This window comes from Megalobrama amblycephala, linkage group LG11, assembly GCF_018812025.1.
Source record: "Megalobrama amblycephala isolate DHTTF-2021 linkage group LG11, ASM1881202v1, whole genome shotgun sequence".
Classification (NCBI taxonomy): Eukaryota; Metazoa; Chordata; class Actinopteri; order Cypriniformes; family Xenocyprididae; genus Megalobrama; species Megalobrama amblycephala.
The window spans coordinates 2,281,745-2,304,521 of NC_063054.1; the positions used below are offsets into that span (position 1 = coordinate 2,281,745).

General features: G+C 39.0%; 1 pseudogene; it reads left to right on the plus strand.

Annotated features, from left to right (window-relative positions):
• LOC125278897 overlaps positions 1-22,777 on the plus strand; it is a 53,006-nt pseudogene that overhangs the window by 16,984 nt on the left and 13,245 nt on the right.

A 22,777-nucleotide genomic window follows, 5' to 3' on the forward strand; every position in this document is an offset into this window, starting at 1 on the left:
ATGCCTTTTCGGGTGGTGCTTAATAAACTGGTACATTTTATATCTGTAAATAAACTGTGAACTGTAATAAAGTGCTCTCACCTTCATTACTGCTGTATCCAGTATCACTCTGGAGGCTGTAAGCTGGATCACGAGCAGTTTTTACTTGTATATCCTTGAGTAGCACATTTTTAGCACAGTTTCTGTTTTGTATTGTCTCTTTGTATTGATATTCGTTCACAAAGCAGTCTGGTGTGAAATGATTCACGAGACATAAACGAATTTCGACAGAACTGAGGGAGCATAGAACCTCCGCGTCCTCCGCGGACCAGACATGGAGTTTCCAGAGGTCTGGACGCGGGTGCCAAAGAGTGCCCATCTCTGAGAAAGAAGGTAAATGTATAATTGCTCTCTATTGGAAAAATATCAATGAGCCAAGAATTGGGATGTGGATCGAAGAAATGGCGTCAAGCATGTCAATGGAAAAATAACATATAATGTCAAAAAGAAACCAAATATTTTTGAAGATCAATTTACTAATTTCTTAAAGCACACTGTTAATGTTGTTAACCTGCTGCAACAAGAACAAGCTTTAAGGGAGTAGGGTAGCATCATGATCTCATACATATACCTACATATCTTTAAAAATCTCCCTCTTGTTTTTCTTCTTTCTTTTTCTTTCTCTTTCTTTGTTTGGGGATGGGGGGTGGGAGGGGTTAAAAATGTTTGCTGTATGTTACATTGTGTAATCTGATGTGATATGCAAACTGAAAATACAATAAATATATTGTTAAAAAAAAGTTGATGCTTCGTCTGCAGACTGCTTACTCTCGCGTGTCATGTGACGAGTATGTAATCGCAGCCTTTTCGGTTAAGAAATCGATATATTATCTCAAATGTGATTAATCATTTAGCCCTAGAAATAATTTTACAACACTTTCGCTTGCATATCGGGACAGCTGATGGGAATGTTGGCCACATCTTTTTAAGCCTTGCCAATTTAAACATGCAAGCAATTATATATCATTCATTTAACTTTTAAATTGAGACTGAAATGTAAGACATTAATTAAACATAAAATACAAGATTGACATCTGTATTGATTTGCTATGCAATTTACATTTTAATTTTATTTATACATTTAAATCCTTTATTTTTCATACTTTTTAACCTGTTCTTTTCTCATTTTTGTTGTTTCATCAGAGTGGATAGAGATGATCAGACTGGAGACCTGCAGCAGGATTCTCCTCAACCAATGAATGATGAACTACAGAAAGTCAAAGACAGACACAAAACCAGCATGAAGAGCAAGTATGAGAGATTATTTGAGGGACTGAAACTCCAAGAGAATAAAACCCTCCTGAACAGGATCTACACACAGCTCTACATCATAGAGGGAGAGAGTGAAGGAGTGAATGAACAACATGAGGTTTTACAGATGGAGAAAACAGCCAGAACACAACACTCACAAGACACTCCAATCTACTGCAATGACATCTTTAAAGCCTCACCTGAACCAGGATGTGAGGAGAAACACCAATCAAGACTGTTCTTACTAAAGGAATCGCTGGAATCGGAAAAACCGTCTCTGTACAGAAGTTCATTCTGGACTGGGCCGAGGGAAAAGCCAATCAGGATGTAGATTTCATGTTTGTGCTTCCATTTCGAGAGCTGAACTTGATCCGAGATCATCAGTACAGTCTTCACAGACTTCTGCTGGACTTTCATCCTGAACTTCAAGATCTGGACTCAAAGATTTATGAGGAGTGTAAAGTTGTGTTCATCTTTGATGGTCTGGATGAAAGCAGAATGACACTGGTGTTTTCAGACGATGAGAGAGTTTCTGATGTGACTGAGACTTCATCAGTAGGTGTGTTGATGTCAAAGCTCATGAAAAGAAAACTGCTTGTTTCAGATGCTCAGAAAGTTTCTGATGTGACTGAGACTTCATCAGTGGGTGTGTTGATGTCAAACCTCATGAAAGGAGAGCTGCTTCCCTCTGCTCTCATCTGGATCACCTCCAGGCCAGCAGCAGCCAATCAGATCCCCTCCAAATACATCAACCGTCTGACAGAGATTCAGGGATTCAATGAGTCTCAGAAGGAGGAATATTTCAGGAAGAGAATCAGTGACGAGCATCAAGCCAGCAGAATCATCTCACACATCAGGAGAGCAAGAAGCCTCCACATCATGTGCCACATACCCGTCTTCTGCTGGATCTCATCCACTGTGCTTCAGAAGCTCCTGAAAGAAGATCTGAGTGCAGAAATCCCTCAAACTCTGACTGAAATGTACATCCACTTCCTGCTGATTCAGATCAACATGAGGAATCAGAAGTATGAAGAGAGAAAACCACAAAAACTCATGAAATCCAACAGAAAAGTGATTGTGAAACTTGCTGAAGTGGCTTTCAAACAGCTGATGAAGGGCAATGTGATGTTCTATGAGGAGGACCTGAGAGAGAGCGGCATAGACGTCACTGACGCCTCAGTGTATTCTGGGATTTGCACTGAGATCTTTAAGGAGGAATCTGTGATTCATCAGAGGAAAGTCTACAGCTTCATTCATCTGAGCGTTCAGGAGTTTCTTGCTGCTTTCTATTTGTTTTACTTGCATGTGATCAAGAAGAAGGAACCAAAAATATAAACATGACCTTAAATATGACTCTGAAAGTCAAAGTTATTGTGACTCTGAATATGACTTTGACTGTAAAAATGGATATGTAGAGTCCCTGTATGATCTGCTAACATCAGCAGTAAATAAAGCCCTTGAGAATGAGAATGGACAGCTGGATCTGTTCCTGCGGTTCCTGCTGGGCGTCTCACTGGAGTCCAATCAGAGACTCTTACAGGATCTACTGACACACACAGAGAAAAGCTCAGAGAACATCAGGAGAACCACACAGGACATTCAACAGAAGATCAAACATGAACATGGACGTGAACTCTCAGCTGATCAATCCATCAATCTGTTTCTCTGTCTGCTGGAAATGAAAGATCAGACTCTGTCCAGAGAGATTCAAGAGTTTATGAAATCAGACAAACATTCAGAGAAGAAACTCTCTCCTGCTCACTGCTCAACAATCGCCTACATGCTTCAGATATCAGAGGAGGTACTGGATGAGCTGAACCCCATGAAATTCAACACATCAGAAGAGGGGAGAAGAAGACTGATACCAGCTGTGATCAACTGCAGAAAAGCTCTGTGAGTGTTAATTATTAACAAATGAAGAATCATGTTTAATAATCTAGCACCATTTCCTAAATAAGAGATTTTCTCCTAAATAACAAGCCTTGTCTGTAAAACCAGGGATATGCTTAAGGTAGTCCTAGACTAAAATGCATGTTTGAGCTGTTTTAACTGAAAGTAACTTGCCCTGATAAATCTTAAAATATGTCCGTGTCATTGTTTTGTCTCAAGATGCACACCAGTAATTAGGGATACACCGATAGGATTTTTTGGGACCGATACCAATTTTGACAAACAATTACTAGCCAATTCCGATACAGATACCAATATTTATCCTTTCCTCTCTTATTTGAAATTTTGTCATCAAAATAGATAGTATTTTGATCATGTTTTAAATCAGCAAAAAAATATACTTGCAGGTTTATTGCTGCATCATCAAATTATTTCTAATAAATATGGATTGGATCTATTTAACATTCAGCAGGCCTACATAAAGACACAGAACAAAGATACCAATGAAATAAACAGGTTTTTTTTTTTTAGGTAGGTTTAACAGTTTTGAGGAACAGTAATAAAGTAAACAAATGTAAAATAACTGCATATTCTTCACTGTATAAATTAAATACATGTTAATCCTTTTGTTATTGTAACAGATATTATTATGATTAATCTTGTAATTTCTTTTTATATACATAAAATATAATAATACATTTTATAATATATACATATATACAAATTGTTTTGTAAGTTTAAATATGTATAACATCTCCTTCACAAAGGCAGGACTCTTATTTTGACGGGTTTCCTATCCATGGGTACCGAAGATGTCACTTCCGCTATTTTTGTGTCCGACATGGCAACTAACCTGTAACAACACTCCGAAACACAGCAACTAAGCCCAAAGAATTCATGGTTTATTACAATAGTGTATACAATTATAATATTATGTGTAAGACAGCCCCAGTCATAGTTATTAGTGTTTTGCTTTGCTGTAAATGTTTTGTGTTGCTGTTATTAATGTTTTGGGTGCTGAAGCTAAAGATTATCATCAGTACAATAAAGCTCTGCGGGTTATTTACCTCAACGAAAAGCATCCTATATCAGATATTTACATAAATGTAATATTATCACTTTTATCTGCACAAAATGATGCAAATGCTTGAAGAGCATTGAACTAAGTTATGTGCTAATCAGAATATTTAACTCCTGTAGATGCGCACTTCCCACAACAACGCGCTGAAACAACAACACCGAGAATTCACAACGTTTTATTACAATAGTGTTCTTATTATAATGTTATGTAAATGGATATTAATATTGTACTTTGCTGTTTGGCTGCTAGTGGTCCCTTCTGATTTTAGCCTACCATTTATTCCGCCAATATAACTCCTTAGGGATCTAATAAAATTGTATTTCGGGGTTTCTCTGATGACTGTTATTACAGCTAACAGCTAGTGTTAATTTCGTCACCTATTTTTAATTTAGTCTTAGTCTTGTGCCAAATGTCCTTGTTAGTTTTAGTCATATTTAGTCATTCACATATCTTTTTTTGTTAGTCAAGTTTTAGTCGACTAAACGTGTCGTCATTTTAGTCTAGTTTTAGTCAAAAGAAAACTCAAGGTATCTTAGTCAAGTTTTAGTCGACTAAAAGTCTTTTAATTTTAGTCTAGTTTTAGTCAAAAAATTGTAGTCTTTTTTTAAAAATAACACATTATTACTGAGATTATTACTGATAAACATTTCAGTAAAAAAAGTGTTTCACATATCTCAAACATTGGTTAAATGTCATAATTACCTGACAAAATACACTTGTTGAAAGATTTTTGTTGAATGCAAATGTTAAACGTGTCTGGTTTTCAATTTCTGATTTAGGAGACACATTCACAAATGATTAACCTGTTCTGAAGAGTATTTTATTTTAACCAACACAATTCAAAAGCTAGTATGTCGTCGTCCCTCGTCACTCGTGTTCGCTTTGGGTGTTGTGTGTTCAGCAGTTTCGTGTTGCAGCCACAGGTGTATGAGACCTGTAAAGCCTCGTTTACACTGCACGCGTGTGCGGCTCGTTACGGCTGTGACGCGGCTGCCGGAGCTGATACACGGCCACTCTAGTCTATGCTTGTGTTTACACCAGCCGCGCCGCGGTGCATTTGAGAAGCGGCTCTACGCGCCGCTTCGCTAAAGATAGGCGCCTCACCTCCAAGACGCGCAGCTCAAATACAAAACAAAGTCAAAATAATAACCCTGTGTAAACTCCTGCTCATATTTTACATCACTAGAAACTGACGACAAGAGATTCGAAGTTGAAAAACTTGAAATTTCTTTGAGTTGACGTCACTCAGAGGACGGAACAACACCTTGCCGGAGCCGTAACGAGCCGCACACGCATGCAGTGTAAACAAGGCTTCAACGAGGCTTAACTTGAGCAACAGTGCGAAGCCGCGAACTCGTTCTGAATATTTTAAAGACGTAACAGCTGATGAAAAAGCAGAGACGATTGTAGACGAAAATGAGATTGATTGTAGACGAAGACGAGATTTTATCTTAGTTTTTATTTTATACAAAACATTTTCGTCTCGTCTTTTTTCGTCAACAATAATGCATGTTAATTTAGTCTTAGTCAGCGTTTTTGGACAGTGGTGCAGTCTTGTCATCGTCTCGTCTTAGTCATGAAAAAAAAGGTCGTTGACGAACATATTTCGTCTCGTCTCGTCTGACGAAATTAACACTACTAACAGCACAACATATCCCAGGCATATTGTAACCTTGTTGTGAACCTTCTGGGAGAGTTTAGTTTATCTTCCTCTGGTAGTTATAGCTGCTGTGACCATAGATTGAAACAAGTAACGCAGCTGTGACCGGGCAAAAATGGCGACGATAAAGCACAGGGACGTCACATGAAACCCATGGATTCTACAGAGCTATATGGGTAATGAAAAGGAGAGCACACAGTTCTTTAGAGATAATTTGCAAATTTAAAGTTTGTCAGTTTATTAAAGGATTAGTTCACTTTTAAATTAAAAAATGTCCTTATAATTTACTCACCCCCATGTCATCCAAGATCTTCATGTCTTTCTTTCGTCAGTCGAAAAGAAATTAATGTTTTTGATGAAAACATTCCAGGATTATTCTCCTTATAGTGGACTTCAATGACCTCCAGTTCTGTACAGAGTGCATTCATTTCAACGGTGAAACCGGACATTTAACTGATCAATTGTAAGCTGTCTATTTAATTTAACTGAAGAAAACATCATTTAAATGAATAAGACAGGCGAATATATTTTTATTTGGTTAAATGTAAGTTAATTGCTGCTTTAATAAGGTAGAAGACAATGCGAGTTTGGCATGATTGTGTTTTTAATTAATTATTGCATGTGAGTAGGGCTGCAACAAACGATTATTTTGATAATCGATTAATCTATCGATTATTAGAACGATTAATCGACTAATCATCGATTATTGCACTGATTAATCAGTAGGCTTTGTTCGATTATTCTACTTTAGCAATTAGTTAAAATATTGAGTTATACTGTACTTTAACTAGTAAATAAAACAAGGAAATCACTTCAGCTTTTAAAAGTGTATAATTTTCAAGCCAACTGAATAGACCAATATCCTTCAGGTTAAAAAAATATAATGTAATTAAGTGGGTTTTTTTTGAAAAATGAAACAACAACATACATACACATATATATATATATATATATATATATATATATATATATATACAGTACAGTCCAAAAGTTTGGAACCACTAAGATTTTTAATGTTTTTAAAAGAAGTTTCGTCTGCTCACCAAGGCTACATTTATTTAATTAAAAATACAGTAAAAAACAGTAATATTGTGAAATATTATTACAATTTAAAATAACTGTGTACTATTTAAATATATTTGACAAAGTAATTTATTCCTGTGATGGCAAAGCTGAATTTTCAGCATCGTTACTCCAGTCTTCAGTGTCACATGATCCTTCAGAAATCATTCTAATATGCTGATTTGCTGCTCAATAAACATTTATGATTATTTTCAATGTTGAAAACAGTTGTGTACTTTTTTTTCAGGATTCCTTGATGAATAGAAATTCAAAAGAACAGCATTAATCTGAAATACAAAGCTTCTGTAGCATTATACACTACCGTTCAAAAGTTTGGGGTCAGTAAGAATTTTTATTTATTTTTTTTTTTTAAAGAAATTAAGGAAATTATTACTTTTATTCAGCAAGGATGCATTAAATCAATCAAAAGTGGCAGTAAAGACATTTATAATGTTACAAAAGATTAGATTTCAGATAAAACTGTTCTTTTGAACTTTCTATTCATCAAATAATCCTGAAAAAAAATATTGTACACAAATATTTTGTACAATTGTACACATTAAATGTTTCTTGAGCAGCAGATCAGCATATTAGAATGATTTCTGAAGGATCATGTGACACTGAAGACTGGAGTAATGATGCTGAAAATTCAGCTTTGCCATCACAGGAATAAATTACTTTGTGAAATATATTCAAATAGAAAACAGTTATTTTAAATTGTAATAATATTTCACAATATTACTGTTTTTTACTGTATTTTTAATTAAATAAATGTAGCCTTGGTGAGCAGACGAAACTTCTTTTAAAAACATTAAAAATCTTAGTGGTTCCAAACTTTTGAACTGTACTGTGTGTATATATATATATATATACACACACACACACACACACACACACACACACACACAAACTATCGAGTTTATGGTCATTGAATGGCTTTCCTGAGGTAAATGTTACATTTTGTGTGATATATTTGTTTGCAAGTTTTATTGACTTCTTTCTGCGGTTAAAACTCCGATTAAGTGATTACAATAGAGATGGATTCATTTCAGTAAGTATTTTTTGATGTTCATTCATGTTTATTTCGCGCTGTAATAGAGAGGAATAGGTTCACATGCCGCTTGAACCGAGGTGTTACAGCGATCTGCCACACAACGTTAAACAGCGTCACCACCACAAGTACTGTTTGAATCCCGTAGTAATATTGACTGAATTTAAAAGCTTAGACTTAGTTTTATATCAAAAGTAACCTGATCTGTCGGTGCGTTGTCTGTCCTCTTTGCTCTGCGATGCATCTTTCACTGTGTGAGAAAATGAACGTGTGGCGTGAGAACAGTGAGTTTGAATGAGAGTTGGTGGCCCTGCATGACAGTATTCTGTAGTTATGCTAACCGTTATGTTTGTTATGTTTATGCTATGTTAATCTCCCACATTTCACGGGTTCGACTTCGTTTGCACTATGCTCTCCAAAGCGCTGACTTCTTTTATTGGATTGGATCCGGGAGGGCTGCATTACAGTTTTGCGCTACAGCGCCCCACTGGTTACACCGCGTTATTGCAGGCCCTTCAAATAGGTCGTATGAGATCAAGAGACTATTCGACAACAAAAATATTTGTCGACAATTTTTTATTGTCGATGTTGTCGATAATGTCGACTAATCGTTTCAGCCCTACATGTGAGTTAAAGTCGGCATGAAGGGAAAGTTGCGATTGTCTTTTCTTCTCTACTGTGATGTCTATCCGAGTGGAACGGCATCTGAAATAAGAGGGCGGGACTTGATTTCATCCTTCGGCGTTGCTAACAAAATGGAGGCAGATCTGAATGACTGTTGGGGATTTCTCTCCACCGGACTCACTGCGAGCACCCTGATGTTAAAGTTATAGTTCACCCAAAAATGAATATTTGATGTTTATCTGCTTACCCCCAGCGCATCCAAGATGTAGGTGACTTTGTTTCTTCAGTAGAACACAAATGATGATTTTTAACTCCAACCGTTGCCGTCTGTCAGTCTCCTCGTTCAGCTCCCACAACACTCGCTCCTGCTCTGCTTCATACTACAGTAACATTAATAATCACATCCATGAACATGATTTCTACATTTTTCAGTGTTTAAATATCTGAAGCACAGCAGTAGGGCTGCCGCCTAATAGTCGACCAAACCTCAGTCGATGAAAAGAGCCTCGGTCAACGAAATTTTAATTGGATGGTTAGTTGCAAAAAACAAAACAAAACAAAACAAAAAAACTCAGCATGAAGTGGCAAAGTCACAAACTGTGACGGACAGATTGTTAACACAGCTGGTCCATGTGGTAATTATTAGGACTGGGACTATAATCACTGAATTGTGAATCAAAAAAATGATTGATCGATTCTGAGATTTTCTGAATCCATCGCAATTCTCTCTCAAATTGATTCTGAGCTTAGTTTTTAACAGCAGATTGCACTACATGCTTCCAGTTCATTACACACACCACTTGAAGCTTAAAATAATCATTCATAAAGTTCAAAAAGGTTAAAGAGAAAAGGGTGTTTGCAGTGGGCTGTTTTTACATTAATATTGTGTCATAAAAGCATTCTGAGGTGTAAGTATTATTCTGATACCTTTCTATCAGAACCAGCATCAACTGAGCAATTTGAGCTACAGTAGCTCGTCTGCTGAATCAGATCACACGGGCCAGCCTTCGCTCCCCACGTGCATCAATGAGCCTTGGCCACCCATGACCCTGTCACCGGTTCACCACTGTTCCTTCCTTGGACCACTTTTGATAGATACTGACCACTGATGCTCTGACCCAGTCATCTAGCCATCACAATTTGGCCCTTGTCAAATTCGTTCAAATCCTTACACTTGCCCTTTTTTTATGTATAGCTAGGTGTAAGACATCCTGTGTGTTTTTTTTTTATGTACAGCCCATATTATTAGGCTTTTTTTTTAGCATTAGGTTTTTTTTTAGCTTGTCAAAAATGGCTTTTTACTATGGTAGTGCTTACAAATGTTTAAACCAGTGGTTCCCAAACTTGTCCTGGAGGACCCCTGCACTGCACAAAAACTGAACTATTTTAATGGCTGCAACAAAGGCTGCATTATGGGGAGGATTAAAAAAAAAACATGCTGTCGGCCATGGGTCAGGCTTGGGCCTGAGTGTCTCAGGCTAGGGCCAGGCTAGGGCCTATATTGGAGGCCCATGCAGGACTCTATAGAATCTGACTATTGATGTGTGTATTCTGCTTTTTTTTTCAGTCTTTCTCACTGTAATCTCACTGTTCATTGCTGTGAGAGTTTGCTGTCAGCTCTTCAATCCTCAAACTGTGTCCTGAGAGAGCTGGACCTGAGTTACAATGACCTGCAGGATTCAGCAGTGAAGCTTGTTTCTGATGGACTGAAGAGTCCAAACTGTCAGCTGGAGATACTAAGGTATTTAAAAACATATAAGAGATCATTTACAGTGAGACGTCATAATGTTAATGTGTTTGTAGATGATCTGACTATTGATGTGTGTGTTCTGCTCTCTTTCAGACTTGCTGGCTGTAATCTCTCTGTTCAGTGTTGTAAGAGTTTGTCATCAGCTCTTCAATCCTCAAACTGTGTCCTGAGAGAGCTGGACTTGAGTAACAATGACCTGAAGGATTCAGGAATGAAGCTTGTTTCTGATGGACTGAAGAGTCCAAACTGTCAGCTGAAGATACTGAGGTAATTAAGAACATATAAGAGATCATTTACAGATGGTCATAATGTTGATGTGAGCTTGTAGATAATCTGACTGTTGATGTGTGTGTTCTGCTCTTTCTAAGACTTTCTGGCTGTAATCTCACTGTTCAGTGTTGTGAGAGTTTGTCATCAGCTCTTCAATCCTCAAACTGTGTCCTGAGAGAGCTGGACCTGAGTAACAATGACCTGAAGGATTCAGAAGTGAAGCTTGTTTCTGATGGACTGAAGAGCCCAAACTGTCAGCTGGAGATACTGAGGTAATTTAGAACAAATACAATCAAATTTACAGTCATTTGGTCATAATGTTGATGTGTTTGTAGATGACCTGACTGTTGATGTGTGTGTTCTGCTCTCTTTCAGACTTGCTGGCTGTAATCTCTCTGTTCAGTGTTGTGAGAGTTTGCTGTCAGCTCTTCAATCCTCAAACTGTGTCCTGAGAGAGCTGGACCTGAGTTACAGTGACCTGCAGGATTCAGCAGTGAAGCTTGTTTCTGATGGATTGAAGAGCCCAAACTGTTGGCTGGAGATACTGAGGTAATTTAGAACAAATAAAATCAAATTAACAGTCATTTGGTCATAATGTTGATGTGTTTGTAGATGATCTGATTGTTGATTTGTGTGTTTTGCTCTCTTTCAGACTTGCTGGCTGTAATCTCTCTGTTCAGTGTTGTGAGAGTTTGCTGTCAGCTCTTCAATCTTCAAACTTTTTCCTGAGAGAGCTGGACCTGAGTTACAATGACCTGCAGGATTCAGGAGTGATTCAGATGCTATCTAATGGACTGAAGAGTCCAAACTGTCAGCGGCACGTACTGAGGTACTTAAGAATACATCAGAGATCATTTACAGAGATCTCTTTTTTTATTTTTTAAAAAGGAGGATGGAGCATTTTCAATTGCTGACCTTCGCTTATGGAATCAGCACCTTCACTCATTGTTTTGAATTGTATGCCTAAAATGCACATTTTCTCTAATGTTTTATTCATTATTTATTATTACTGTATGTTCTTTTATGTTATTTTATATTATATATGTTATTTATACAGTGTTGTGCATGTTACTTCCAAACTGTAATACATTATAGATTACTTGTTACTGTTATTTAAAAGTAATTCTTTACCATACAATATTACTGTCTCAGAATTGTAATGCATTACATTACTCCTGTATTACTTTTGAGTTTCTTTCACCAAAATATCTACTGAAGTAGAACTTAACATTCTAAAATGACAAAATGTACCGCAGAGCATTTTACATCCAGTAGAGGGCGATATGATGTAGCATAATAACTGTGGGCTATCCAGGCTACTAACAATATAGCTTATAATTGGCAAAGTGAAGGCTCAAGACAATGCAAGAAAGGATGACAGACAGAATCACAAACCATCCAAGTCTGTTAAAAGTATGGCAGAGGTATAAAGTGATTATCTGACAAATTCGAAGTAAAACATAGTTTGTTAAGAGTATGACTCAAACATGCCATTAATGGGCTTAGTCAAGTCCTCTTTTATTTTTTGAGTTATTTATATCAATTCCGCATCTCCCACATATGTGTGTTTTTGCAAGGGGGTCTGTGTTGCAAGTTGGTGAATGAAGATACTTGCCAGGTTATGTGACACTACTCTGCTTTATTAATTTATCCAGTGTAAAACCCAGACACCGCCACACAAATGTGGCTTTTTGTTAATGACTGTCCAACTACAGGATTTAACACAGAGAAACAGTTCACTACCAGTTACAAAAGACACTGTAGCAGTCTGTCACAGGGAATTCTAGTTGCATTTTTCATCAATTAATTTCTTTAAATTATTCTTTGACTATGTTCTGGCCCGCCATCTAGTGACAATTTTTTTTTTTTTTTGCTCAAACTTACTTGCCGACCCCTGATCTGACCCCTGTCGTACACAGAACTGAGAGCAAGTTACACTAGTATTGAGGTACAGCCTGGTCAGAAACTAGAAGTAAGTCATTCATAATTTTAACATGCACAGTTTGTGTGCTATGATGAGGCTTGAATCTTGACTGAAATATTTAATAGATAACATTTTATTGAGAAGGAAAGTTGTTTTAAACGTGGAAAGACATCAATACACACCATTTTTCAAGTTTAAATCCACCAAGATTAATCTTCTAACTCCTGACTGCTTTGTCGGACAAAATGGCAGATTCGGCATTCTGATAGGTTAGATCGCTTGTCAATCAAACTCCTGGTGAAAGGGTCAACTGAGCTGACACAACTTTTTCTAGTATTTTATAAATAAATGAAAGATGGGTCTATAATTTGCTAATACATTTAGGTCTAATTGTGGTTTCTTAATGAGAGGCTTAATAACTGCCAGCTTGAACGGTCTTGGACATGACCTAGAGATAAAGACGAGCTAATAATATTGAGAAGAGGCTCTTCTGTAACAGGTAACAACTCTTTCAGTAGTTTAGTGGGTATTGGATCTAATAAACATGTTGGTTAGGATACAATGATAAGTTTATTTAGCTTTTCCTGTCCTATAGCACTGCAATTGTTCTTGAGGGGTGATAGTTAAGGCTGAATCATAAAACTCTGTCAGAGTTCATGTACATTTACAATTGTATTTCTGATGCTTTCAATTTTCACAGTGAAGAAATTCATATAATCATTACTACTAAACTGTAATGAAATATTTTGCTCTGGTGATGTCTGTTTATTTGTTAATCTAGCCACTGTACTAAACAAGAACTGTGGATTGTTTTGGTTTTTATCTATGAGTTTGCAGAGATGCTCTGCCCTGGCTGCTTTTAGAGTCTTTTTATAACGGGAAGTGCAAGTCTAAAGACCTCTAAACAAGTTTGTCTCCATTTGTGCTCTAGATTGTTAGTTTCTCTCTTGATAGCATGAGTAATACTGTTGTACCAAGGTGCAGTGTTTTTCTCTCTAACCTATTTTAATCTGATGGGTGCAACAGTATCTAATGTACTAGAGAAAATGGTGCCCATACTGCCAGTCATATCCTCAAGTTCATTTGTGTATTTGGGTACACTGAGCAGCTAAGACCGACGGGCAGATTATTTGTAAATTTATCTATAGTTGTCGGGAGAATACTTCTACCTAGTCGATAACACAGCACAATATGGCCAATATTAGCAATACGCAGTATGCACGTTACAAGGTAGTAATCATTGACCATCACTTTGCGGTAAAATTTTTATATCGGTAGGATTGGTTCCATGTGATATAATCTATTGTATGATTAAAATGATGAGTGGGTCTAGTGATGTTTTGCTTGACTCCAAATAAGTTTAGTAAATCTGTAAACGCAACCCCTAATGCATCATTTGTATTGTCTACATGAATGTTAAAATCTCCAAAAATCAGTACTTTATTGACGTTTACCAATAGGTCTGAGAGAAAATCTGCAAACTCTTTTAGGAAATTGTGAGATTACAAATTTAATAATCTGTTTAAGATCTGATGACCCTACATCCTGACATAACCTCACATGAAATACTAAGGTGAAGTACATTGTATTTAGCATTTTAAGGTAAAGATGACGACATCAGATGAATGATTCTGTTTAGCAAAGTTTCTAGCAAGAGTTTTCTGCCAGTTCCTGTTCTCTTTATTGTATGTCTAATGAGTCAGATTACTGAGATTCTCACCTTTTGTCGTTAATAGCTCTTGGAGCCCCTCTCCCATTCTTTGAATAGGTATGCTGATTGGATTAGGACTTGTGACACTCTAGCGTCTGGGGCCAGTTCCTATACCTGAATACTTAATTTGTATGCTTTGTTGTCTCCCTGGTACTTTGTCTCTATCACTAAGCACTGCCCCCTAAAATGTATATAAACTTCAATGTACACTGCCTTAGTTAGATTTTGGATGACCACAGCGATGCACAGCGTGTTTCTCAATAAAGAGTAACTTCTGCTTCAAGAGATCCCAAAGTCTCCTGGTCTATGCCTCTAAGATTTCCAACAAAATCAACATAGGACCCTGGAGGTCTATAAATGATAACCAAAGCAAGAGATAGTAAGGACTTTTTTCTTATATCTGAGAGTGTAACATTTAACACGCACACTTCAAATGAATTAAACCTGTGTTCTGTTTTCTGAATAACATTAAGAATACTTTTATAGATAGTTGCAACACTGCCGCCACGACCAATCAGACAGGGCTTGTGATTTGAGGTTTCACTTATGTTGGAAGCGGTCTGGACACGATGATCTTTGTAGCAGGCGATGTGTTGCGTCTCCATCAGGCTCCTGAAGTCCTGCTTTAGAACCTCTATCTGCTGCAGCTTAATATGTCATTCATTAGGCTCTCACCACCATTCAGGATTGTGGGTACTTGAGCAGCGACATCGAGAACACGAGCATGAGGAAAGCAGTGACTGTGCACCTTTACTTTAGCTTAGGCAGCATGGATATTATGGATGGTAGAGTCTCCGATGACCACTACAATTCGTTCTGTCTCGTGAAGAGGGCAAAAGTGGTTTCGGGTGGAGATCTCGAAGACTGGGTTATTGGGGTGGGAGAGGTCCTGGTCCAAGGCCTGGCTCGGACCTTCCACTCCTGTTGCACCCATGGTTCATGAAGTGTCGGCGCTAGAGTGAAAGAGGACTGGGAAGAACACGTTCTGTGTGCTCTGGTACTGTGGATTGTTAAAATCACGCTGCAAACTTACCACGGATTTGTAAGCTTCATCCTGGGATGTTTCCAGCACTGTTCGCCGCTCCCGTAGCTCGGCCTACTTCTCTAGTAGGTCACGGATCTACTTCTCCATGGCCTCCAGCTCCAACTGCACCGTGTGCAGCTCGGATGTGGCCTCACCTGCACTGAAAGGTAGAGACACATCCGATACACTGGCAATAAGAATAGATGAACAATAATATCATGGATGAGAAGAGTGTAAACCGCACAAACACTAGTGACACCACACTACTATTGCTAACAGGCTTAAGCTAGTAGCGGATGTTTGGGAAGTCGGATAAAACAAGCTATATCAATGCAATCTGATTTATATAGAATAGTCAGAGATATGTTCACTCGCTGTAAAAGGAGAAAATAATAGGATATACATTTGATTTTATAGGGTCATGAAACCCAAGAACACATTGTGGCGACCAGGGCGGGCGAGAGCCGTGAGGGAACGGCGCGAGGCCGGTGGCGCGAGTGTTAATGAGCTTCACCTGGGAGGCGCACCGGCCTTGAGTCCCTCACGGAGGAGCTCCGGGAGCATAAAAGGAGGAGCGACTACCGTGAAGGACGAGAGAGGACCAGGCCTGGACTTTATTTTATGTTTTATTATGTTTGTGTGGCCGGCAGACGTCCACGAGGGTCTGTCGGCATTACTTTCGTTTTGTTTGTTTATTTTACATTAAAGTTTTGTTGAACGTTCGCCGGTTCCCGCCTCCTTCTTCCCACAACTACTAACCGTGTTACACACATTTTTTGAGCTGTGAACAGATATGTATAGGCTGCACATCATTGAAAACACTAAAGGTACTGTTAGGTTTTTGCTCCTAATTCGTGCCTCATCCCAGACCTCTTAATTGGCAATTGAATGAGCAATCACTCAGCGCTGAGGGAGAATATAGTCTCATTTTATTGATAAGAAAATAGAGAATATATAGAAAGAGTACAAGGGGTGTAGTATAGGTTCAGCCAATGAGAGAGAGCATACATCATATAGCTTATGGTATAGGAATGTGATACATATAGAAAAACAAGTCTAAATATGGTCATCTCCCGGTCAGCTATCCAGGAGTTCCTTGCTATCCCAAAGACCTTCTCCTATGCTTATAATGCAAAAAGCAGGGACCATTCCCTGTCTCCCATTCTATCCTAGCAGAGCCTTGTTCCTTATATGGAAATGGTTCCGGTACATAAAGAAAACCATATGTTAAAACATACAGGATACAGCTTCAACAGAGGATAAAGGACCCTCTGTCCACTTTCCTTCAATGCTGAGACCAACATAAAATCTATCAGTTGCCCCTTTTGGCAATAAAATTGCCACACCCAAGTCTCAGCATTACTTTTTTCATATACAAATACAATCACTTTCTTTACCTTCAAAATCACAACATTCTTCAGCAAACACTTCCTTCATTTTTCTTCAAAATTACTAATATTTAACAGTTCTATTCATCAAAGCACGTTGAGAGGATAGAAAGGTATTCATAGCACGATTAATCAAAGCTCTAATAAATGGTATAATACAACAGATAATAAATGCCATAATTAATAGAATTACACCTATAGGAATTAAAGCAGATACAAGCATTTGTTGCCATCCTGTGAGCCATGCTAAGAACCCACTTTGATTATCAGTAACTTCTTGTCCTTGTAATTCTTGAGCAATTTTAATCATATTTTTTAAACCCTCTGAGATTAAATGACCATCTGCATCATTCTCAGGAATATAGGTACAACAAGAGGTACCAACAATAACACAGACTCCTCCCCCTGCCACCGTTAATTGATCTAAGACCAGCCTGTTTTGCAGGGCAGTTAAACGGTTCCTGTTGAACACCAGCCAATGTGTCTCTTGTAGTATTGATAAATGAAATTAGCTCATATCTTGTAACCTCAACTTCAGTTTGAAGACTAGAAACACCTACTCCTGGAAACATTGCTTCAAAGAATCTTTCAGTACCAGTCCAGAGTCGATGTTGCATTGGTACTGGATTATCTCTACTCAAACTACTAGTTGAACTGCGACCAGAGAGGGAGCGTTTCTTTTTCTGTTTTGTCATAACATGAGGTTTGTGTGGTCTAATAACCATGAAATATTCTTCCAAAGTTACTAGAGCACATCTTCCACTCCAATCTTCTGGAAGAGTAGTGTAGACTCTATGTCCACACAGCCAAAACCAATCTTTGATAGCCCCGTGAAGCAGGAGCATATCTATAGCAATTTTGACCTTGCACAAGTGCACAATATTTAGAACACACATCTTGAATAAAAGGATTAGCCCATCCATAAGCAATCATAGTAGATATGATGTGGTGTTCCTTTAGAACACTCAGTCATATTAGCTTTTGGATAATGCAAAATACAACCCATACAACAAGACATATTTTTTAACTCGCAATGATGGTATGTTCGATTACATTTACTTTTAGGTATTAGCCCCAGTCTCACTGTTTCAGTTTCTCTTTCCATACATAACAGTGAGTCTGGAATAGAGCCAATGGTTGTTACTTTAGCATGTACTTGCGTTGCAAGCATCATTATTCTACTTTTTCCACAACTCCATATTGCAGTTCTATTTGGAGCCATCATTCCGGTAATGCTAACGAAAAGAGGGCATTCTAATTCTTCTTCTGTTCTTGGTGATTTAACCTCTACATGTGGTCCAGAGGCACTATGTGGCATTTTTGTGCAAACATAACAGTCACCTGTTTTTCCTTCAGATTTGGCAGTGTAGTTGCCTAATCTCCACCACATATTAGCTGCGAAGGCATGTGGTTCTTCTTCATAATGTACCCAAGTTTCATTACCAGTGCTAACAGCAGCTTGTATGTGAATAAACACATTTGTCAGCACAACCAGGTAAAATATAAATTTAGCAATCATGGCTAGAGAGCTTCGATGATAATTATTGCTGGTTCTAGATCTCTAGCAATCTCTTTCTTCTTCTCCTCGTTGAACGTCTTGGTTCACCTTCCTTTGGATCTTTCCTTGGCTCACTGGCTTCCTCCTCCTCATTGACCAGAACGTTCCCCTGGGATGGAGCTGCTTTCAGTCGACTGGCATGGATCCACTGCGGCTGGAAGTCAGTCAGCACTCCTGTTCTCGTCACAGCAATCACCGTGGCGGGCCCCAGATACTTCGGCTCACCCAGTTTTGTGGGCTTCAGACACTTTATCAGCACCTGTTGTCCTGGAACGAAAAGATGAGTGGGTTTTTCTGCAGGAAGAGGTAGAGAGAGACACATCACCATTGATGCTATTCAATGTTTTAATTAGGGAATCCACATAATCCGTGATGATCACCTCCGTGTCACCTGTGGAAAAATTGCCAGCGCGACCTCTGACCCATGGGGTCGGGAAAGGTCTACCCATAAGGATTTCAAACGGAGACATCTTTGTTGTTGCTGATGGTGACATTCTAATTTCTGTCAATACGGCAGACAGCAGATCAACCCAATTTCTACCTGTATCAAGACACGCTTTATTAAGCCGATCTTTGATAACCCTATTCATGTTCTCAACTTGTCCACTAGATGGAGCGTGAAACGGTATATGCAATGACCAGGTAATATTAAGCTCTTTGGCTAACAATTGTGTGACTTTGGAAGTGAACGGTGTTCCATTATCACTATCGATAACCATTGGTATACCAAAACACGGTATAATGTCCTCAGCCAGGACTTTAACTACCGTCTGTGCATTTTCTTTTCCACATGGAAAAGCTTCAGGCCATTTAGAAAATCTGTCAACAATCACAAGCAAATATTTATTATTTCCGCAAGGAGGCATGTGCGTAAAATCAATTTGCAAGTGTTGGAATGGTAGCTCAGGATGTGGTAAAGAGTCATGTTTAGTTGCCTTGTGCTTGTTGGTTTGAGCACACACCAGGCAAGCATCCAATATCAACAGAGTATTTCTTCGAACATTTGCTATGCAATAAGATCGATTCAACATTTGTATCACTCTTTTTTGACACATGTGATACACCATGATAATGTCTACATAGCATAACAATCGCAGATGCAGGTAGTGCAAGTCTACTCTGTTTGTCTCTTAAAATTCCAGCTTGATCTGGATTTACTTCATTGTCTGACCAGTAAGTCAAATCAGCTGGCGTAGGGTTAGCTTGTAATATTTTAATGTCCAAATCATTAGTCAATAATGTATTCATCATAGGCACATCTGTGCCCCTTTCGCTTACATGTGGACTTCGGGAAATATCATTTCTTTAGCAGCCCATTTCGCTACTTCATCTACAAATCTATTTCCTTTGGCTTAATCTGTTTCTCCTGACGCATGTTCTGCTACTTTGATAACAGTGAGTTTTGATGGTTGTTGTGCTGCATTAATGAGCTCCGCTACAATGCTATGGTGAGCAACTGGTTTTAAAGTCTGAGGTTTTAAAATTTCTTTCTTCCCACAATTTAGCAAAGTCATGTACTATGCTATAGGCATATTTTGAGTCAGTGTATATATTAACACACTGATCTTTTGCCAATTGACAAGCTCTGTTAAAGCAATTAATTCTGCAACTTGTGCCGACTTGTATGGCAAAGAGTATGCCTCAATTACACGATCAGGTAATTCAACAATAGCATACCCACACAAGTATACATTATCATTTGGCTTGAAACAGGATCCATCAATAAACCAATTCTTCCCCTCCTCCAGGACAGATGTAGAAACATTTGGCCTGCAGGCAGTCGAAATCTGGATTCTGTCCAGGCAATCATGGTCGTCACTCTCAAATTCACCTTGTGTCAGCAACCTGTGCAAATGTACAGTAGGGCCATGAATAACAGGAGTTGGTTTCAAAATCAAATTAGCAGTAGCTAATAATATAGCCTCAAAGCCAGACCGGCGTTGAGCAGTCATATGTTGAGTAGAAATATTACTCATAATGACTATCAATTTATGTGATAACACAATTTTTTCAGCATCTTGCACCATGATCGCCGTGGCAGCCACTGCATGCAAACAAGCAGGAAGTCCCCTGGCTACTGATTCAAGAGTTTTAGACAAATAAGCTATGGGACGAAAAGTACCCCCATGCTCCTGGGCCAGGATTGCTGCGGCTGTGCCCCCACTTTCATGCACGTACAGGTGAAAGTCTTGAGTGTAACTTGGGAGGCCGAGTGCAGGAGGTTTCATAAGGGAGGATTTAAAATGTCTGAATGCTTGGTCCATCTCAGCTGTCCATGTAATGTCCTCTGTGTCCCCTAGAGTAGCAGTTCGTAGGATTTTATCATACATGGAACAGTTGGGCACCCATGATTGGCAATAGTTAACCAGTCCCAGGAAGCTTTGCATCTGCTTCCATGTTGATGGGTGCTTGAAGGTAGCAATAGCTTTCACTCTGTCAGCAGACAATTGCACTTTGCCCTGTGACAGTTCATGTCCAAGGTATTCGACCCTCCTCTGTACCCACTGTAGTTTCTCTCTTGATGCTTTGAAACCAGCCTCTGCCAAAATATTGCTTACAATTTTAGAGGCAGCAGCACACATATCCTCAGTTGCACCAGTGATGAGGATGTCATCCGCGTATTGAAGCAGACAGGTGTTTGGAGGAAGTTTGGCATTTTTCAGTGTAGCGTGCACTACAGCAGAGAAAACAGCCGGAGAATCTCTGAACCCTTGTGGGAGTCTTGTCCACGTTAATTGTGAATTTTCCAAGGTAAAAGCAAACAATGGCTGAGTTCGGCGATCAACAGGAATGCTTAAGAAGGCACTGGAAATATCTAGAACTGTAAAAAATTAATGTTCGGAAGGAATAGAATTGATTATAGTTTGCACATCAGGTACAATAGGAGACAATGGTGTTACCAACTCATTAACTTTTCTCAAATCTTGAGTTAAACGCCAAGATCCATTTGCTTTCTTAATCGGATTAATTGGTGTATTATAAGGTGAATGAATGTGCACCAGGATGCCTTGAGCCAGTAATTTATCAATAACAGGAAGAATACCCTCCACCTTTTCTTTTGAGAGGGGTATTGTTTCTGATACACAGGCTTGTCTGTTATTAGCTTGGCAACATAGGGCTGGACATCAATGAATCCTGCGTCATCCTTATGGGCCGCCCACAACTTGGGGTTGACGCCCTCAATTTCCTGTTTGAGCTCAGTTGCAGAATTATCCTCAAGGAGAGCATTTCCTGTATCAACAGTGAGAGAGAAGGCTGCAGGAAACATAAGCTGTAGAGAGTCAGCATTAAAATGAAGTTGAATACCTAATTTATGCATGAGATCCCTGCCGAGAAGAGAAAATGGCGAATTAGGGATAATTGTAAAAGCGTGCATTTTAAATAATGATGGGATATCATTAGAAGTAACCGGAAATGTTGGTGTCATTTCACATTTCACAGGTACACCGTTGATTCCCACAGAGTTTACATGTTTTCCTGTAATCGAGCCCTCATAAACAAGAGAAGATAATGATGAGAGAGTTGCCCCAGAATCTAAGAGAAAAACATAAGGTTTATGGTCAACATTTAATTCAATAAATGGCAAAACAGTTGACACATTCGGATAACTCAAAGAAATCAGTGAAAAATTATCAGAGGAGGGCTCAGTCGAACTCAGTCATTGTGGCCAGGAAATGTGATACACTGGATTTTGTCTGTCAGTCTTTGCAGAAGGGAGCGCAAGTGGGGGCTTTTGCTTAGACCCACCACCAGAGCCCTTCTTCTTCTGCTTTTCTGACCTATGTCTCAAATCCCAAGCCTTTTTCCTACAGTTACGTTCCAGATGTCCTGGCTTGACAATACTGTTATTATGATTTTTTTTTTTTACCACAATAATCGTGTTGTGAAAATCTGATAAATGCACAACAGTTCTGCTGTGGCTTTGTTTGGAACTATTTTCATTGGTGAAATAAAGCAAAATGTCTCGGTTATGTATGTAACCCTCGTTCCCTGAAGGAGGGAATGGAGATGTACGTCAGAAGTGAACCAACGAATTGGGATATCACGAGAGCCCTATCACATTCAAGTGTAACTAAACGAGCCACTGAACATTGCCATGCGAGCTTTGTGTCATGTGCACCGCCCCCGCGAGCAGGTATATATGCAGAAGTGGGTGCGCTTGCACTTTTTGCTGAGGAGATGAGCACCACCCACCGGAAGGGGGGAATTACATGGGAATACACATATGGACTGGCTGTGGGTAGTGCACATATGGAAGTCCCTGGGATGGCTCCAGCCTGACAGGGGAGACACAACGGGCAGGGACAGCAGAGCAGACTCTGTTAAGGGAAAGTCATGGGCTCAGCGTAGGGAGGTTACCGTGGAGAAATACACATATGGGACCGTTGTAGGGGTCACAACATATGGCACCCAGCCAAGCACAGGTGAGTAACAAGCACTTGACCTTGCATCAGACACTCCGCAATTTCCGAACCACAGGGGTGGCGGAGGAAC